The sequence below is a fragment of the Otolemur garnettii genome, unplaced genomic scaffold (genome assembly GCF_000181295.1).
Source record: "Otolemur garnettii isolate 467f Iridium unplaced genomic scaffold, OtoGar3 scaffold00103, whole genome shotgun sequence".
Taxonomy (NCBI): domain Eukaryota; kingdom Metazoa; phylum Chordata; class Mammalia; order Primates; family Galagidae; genus Otolemur; species Otolemur garnettii.
In genome coordinates, this window is record NW_003852498.1 from 5,127,184 (window position 1) to 5,132,156 (window position 4,973).

Consider the following 4,973-nt stretch of genomic DNA (forward strand, 5'->3'; position numbering starts at 1 on the left):
TAATGTAAGTTTCGTAACTTCATAAAAGTGTGCTGCTTTCAAATATTTTAAATTATTAAAATATAAAAATACAGTACATATTACGTATGATATACTGTTCTGAGTACTTTAGGCTTTAATAGTGAACAACATTGGCCGACATTTCTACCCTAGTGGAGCTTGCATATTAGTGGGAGATACATGAATCAGGTTGATAAACGAGATTCACAATATGGAAATATATAAAGAGGATAATGTTAAGATCATTGGTATTGTGGATTAGTGGGGGTCAAGTTGCAATTTTAAATAGGGTTATTAGAGTAAGACTCATTGAAAAGTTGACATTTGAGGGCAGTGCCTGTGGCTCAGTGAGTAGGGCACTGGCCCCATATACTGAGGGTGGTGGGTTTGAGCCTGACCCAGGGCAAACTGCAAGAACAACAACAAAAAATTAGCCAGGTGTTGTGGCAGGTGCCTGTAGTCCCAACTGCTTGGGAGGCTAAGCCCAAGAACTGGAGGCTGCTGTGACGTGTGATGCCACAGCACTCTACTGAGTGTGACAGAGTGAGACTATGTTTCTAAAAAAAAAAAAAGAAAAGTTGACATTTGAGCAAAGAATAAACGCGAGTCATGTGATTATCTACAAGAACTGCTTTGCAGGCAGAAAGTTCAAGCAATGTGAAAGACCTAAGTCAGGACTTCCCAGAGTGTTGCCTGTAGTGTTGAAGAACTAGCATGGCGGCCTGCAGAATGAAGGGGGAGGAGGACAGAAGGTAGTAGAGCTACCTAGTAGAGAAACAGAGCTAAATTATGTAGCATCTATAGGGCCTCTGCATCACTTCATTCACAGAGAATTAAATGGCCTTAAGTTATATCTAGGCCATTGTAAGGCATTTGTTTTTACAGATCAGTGAAATGTAGAATCATTGAACACTTGTGAGTAGAGAAGTGACAAGATCTGATCTACATTTGAAAAGGATCACTGTGTTTAGGAAAACTGTGTCAGAGGCAAGGGTACAAACAAGCAAGGAAACTATTTGAGATGTTATTGACAAATCTAGGAGACACATGATGGTGACCCAGTCTAGCATTGCAGCAGGGTAGAGTGATAAGCAATGGTCAGATTCTGAGCAAATTTTGAAGGCAGAAACAACAGGATTTTCTGAGTAACAAATTGTTGGGTGTGGAATGGGTTAGAGAGAATTGGTGGGGGAATAGCTGAAGTCTAATAATGAACAATGTTAATTTTGAGAATGTTGTTTGCATAGCTAAATGTCAAGTACTGGGTTGTGTGACTTTAAAGTTTCAGTGCAAAGTTTGGATTAGAAAAGTACCCTTGGGAGTCATTGGCAGATGGATGGCTTTTATGGTTATGAAACTGGATCAGATTACCAAAGGAGAGGTGCACACAGAGAAGAGGATCAAAGAGTAGCCCAAAGCCACTCCAGTTAAGATATCAGAAGAGAACAATCAACAGTGAAATCTGAATAGAAGAGATCAGTGATGTAGGAGAAGAACCAAGAGACTGGTGTTTTAAGGTTGAAGTAAAGAAAGTGCATCAAAGACAAAGGATGATCAATTAAGTCAAATAGTGTTGAAAAGTTCAGAAAAAAGAGGGTAAGAACTGACCATTGCATTTAGTATCACAGAGGCTGTATTAGTAGTTGTCTAGAGAAACAGAACCAATATGTACAGTATATATACACATGCACACACATTATATGTATATACTATATATGTGTATACACACACATATAGAGCAAGAGAGAGAGAATGTGTGCATGAGAAGGGGGAGAGAAATGAGCAGAAAGAGAGAGTGAGTGAGAGAGAAACAGAGATTGATTTAAGAAATTGGTTCACAGTTGTGGGGGCTGGCAAGTCTCAAATCTGCAGGGTGGGCTGGAGATTTGATGTTGCAATCTGTAGGCCAAAGACATTTTAGGGACAAAATTTGTTCTTCCTTGAGGGCCCTCAGTCTTTTCTCTTTCAATCTTCAATTGATTAGATGAGACTCACCTACATAATGAGGGATAATTCGCTTTACTCAAAATCTATTGATTTAAATGTTAATCACATCGAAAAATTTTTCTGTACAGAAAATGCTTTCATAGTAACTCATGTTGATTAAAACCAGGTACCAAGCTTAGCCAAGTTGACACATAAAATGAACCATCACAGAAGTCACTGATAAAATTGAGAAGAATAGCTTCTATAGGGTAGTATTACCCAATGCCTTAGATTACTACTTAACTCAAAAAATATTTGTTGAATAAATGTAGTTTTTGCTGATTTTTCTTTCCTTAAATATGTTATCCTCACCTGAACCAGATTCGACATAATAATTTTTCTAAAAGGAAGAAATATGCAAAGAAGCATCTTTTTATTTTGGTTTATAAAAACATATAGAAGTCAAAGAGTAACAAATACTGTTTAAAAATTGGTCATCAAAAATTAAGGTAATTCTACAGTCAAGGGTAACTAAAAACATATAATGCAAATTACCAAATGATTCTAAAATATTTTAAAGGAACAAATTATATATTTTCTGGTTGCACTCCTGACTACTAATGATTACAGTTTTATGGCTGCTCTTTATATTTTCTCAAATTTCTATCTGTAAAGTTTGAAAATAAATAGGGTAACTGCTGACACATTCCCAACTACTGGGGAAATGGCTCTACGTAAGATGCAAAGATGATTAGATATTTTAAGTGGTGACATCTAGCAGATTTAATTTTGTTTCTTCTGTTTGCTAGACTTATCAAGTTAACAAATGGGGAAATTTTACCCTTCCCCCCTTCTGTGACAAATCACTGCCTGGTACCATTTGTAACCTCAAAGGTGTCATTCTTATTGAATGACTAGCTTCCTGATCCCATCTGGCCTTTTAAATTCTAAGAGCTGGACTTTCCACAACAATTTCCAGATTTTTAAAAGGTCTGGAAATGAATTTGACTTTATTTATTTTCTTCCTTAATCTAATTGTACATGGTTGAGTTTTCTGGTTTGTTGGTACAACACTGAATATTTTGTCATGTTGTAAATAGAAAGAGTGGTTGTGGATTACCAGTCAAGTTCTTGAGTGAGCGAAACTGAAGGCAGGGTGAGGTACAAGGAAAGTGCTCGAAACATTCCAGCTCTCACTGCAGTTTCTTTTCCTGGTTTGATTTGTCAGACTACAGAAGCAAGATGGTTTTTGTCTATGCAAGATGGTTACAGATTATTACTTGCTTAATGATTTTCACCATACAAATGTAATTCAAAAGGAAAACCTAACTCTCAATTCAAAAGAAAAGCACAACTTATTAATCAGTTACTTCTGAAAAAAAAAATATTTTTGACCCCCAAAACTCTGTTCTGGTTAATGTTAGTGGGTTGATGGTTCTTTGTGTCAAAATAGCAAATAGCCTTCTTCCCAAGTTTTAATTTGTCATTTAATGTCCGTGGGTGTTAGAGTTTTGATAATTAAAGAAATATGTTGCTTCTCAACCTTTTGGCTAAGATCAAGTGTAGTATCTGTTCTTATCAGTTTAATAATGAAAGAAATAACTCTTCTAGATTATATCTATATTCTAAAAAAAAAAGGAAAGATTTCTTTTTCACACTTGTCTGGATTGCGATCTTGGAGACGGGGACTAGTTTTGTCTCAGTGTTTAGCGTATGTGTTGGCCATGACATAGGTGGTGACTGATTGCAGGAGTTGAGTGGACTAATGAGTACATGCAGGAATGACTGCAGGAAGCATTACATTGGGCTCTAAACGTCTTGGTCGTGAAGGTGGAAAGGAAACGTGGTAGGATCTGGAGTTTTCAGTCCCTCTATAACATGGACTACCAGCTGAGATTTTCTTCGTATTTCCCTCTTGGCACACGCTGCTTCCATTTGCTTTATTTTCTCCTCCTCTGTCAGATCAATAGAACATGCGACTGTCTTTCCGTGAGAGGTTGTTTGTCCCCAGTTCCTGTGTGGTTTTGCCGCAGCTTCCTCACTGGTCTCCCTGCAGCTCGCCCCTGTTTTTATTTGTTAACACGGCAGAGCTCCTGTTAAAATGTTAAGTCAGATCAAAACATTCCTCTGATCCAAATCTTTAAATGGCTTTCTCCTCAACCAGGAAAATATCCATAGACCTTAGAGTGGCTTTCAAGTCCCTGTCCTTCTTCCCGTCCCTCTGTCCTCATGTCCTCTCTGTTTACCTCATGTCTTCCCGTTTTATTCCCAGCTCCATCTGCTCTAATCACACTGGCCTCGTTCCTCAAATATGCTAAGCCGTGAGCCAAGGATGCAAGGTGTCCAGTTCTAGACGCCGGCAAAGACAAAAAGCTTCCAGAGGGAGTCTGGTCCTGCCAGCACCTTGATTTTCCCCCTGTCAGGCTCATGTGGGGCTTCTGGCCTCTGGGACTACAAGAGAATACTTTTCTTGCTTTCTTTTTTTAAAAAATTTATTACATATACATGTGGTTATTTGTTTTTTCCAAAGTCTCAAAAATAAACAACTAATATTTATAAATAAGAGTAAAAGATAATGTCAAACAAATCATGCCAAATCTTATAGACAATAGAAAAAGAAAAAATACTTCCAAATCCTTCTACTTATTCTGGATACACCTGATACTAAAATTGGAGAAAATATATTATTATAAAGGGGAAATTACAAACATATTTCACTTACAAATGAGGATACAATATGATAAACAACATATTAACATGCTGAATTAAAAATTAATGTTTAAGTAATTTCCTTTGGTCAAAATTAAATCCAATTTATGTGAGAATTAGTCACTATTTTCTTTCCTGTTTTTGTTTTTTTTTCCTTGTCCACACCCCCTCCCTCCTTCTCTGTCTGGTCTCCCCTCCCCCCATGCCCCACAATGTCATTAACTGTCTTCATATCAAAGTTGAATACTTTGAATATTGTTTTAAGAAAATATTTTTCTATTGTTTTAAGTCACTAAGTTTATGGTAACTTGTTACAGCAGCAATAGGAAATTAACACA

The 4,973-nt window shown here is 37.0% G+C and overlaps 1 pseudogene; it reads left to right on the forward strand.

The window, feature by feature from the left end:
- Window positions 1-3,456: 3,456 nt before the first annotated feature.
- LOC111727387 lies at window positions 3,457-3,620 on the forward strand (annotated as a pseudogene).
- The last annotated feature ends 1,353 nt before the right edge of the window (window positions 3,621-4,973 follow it).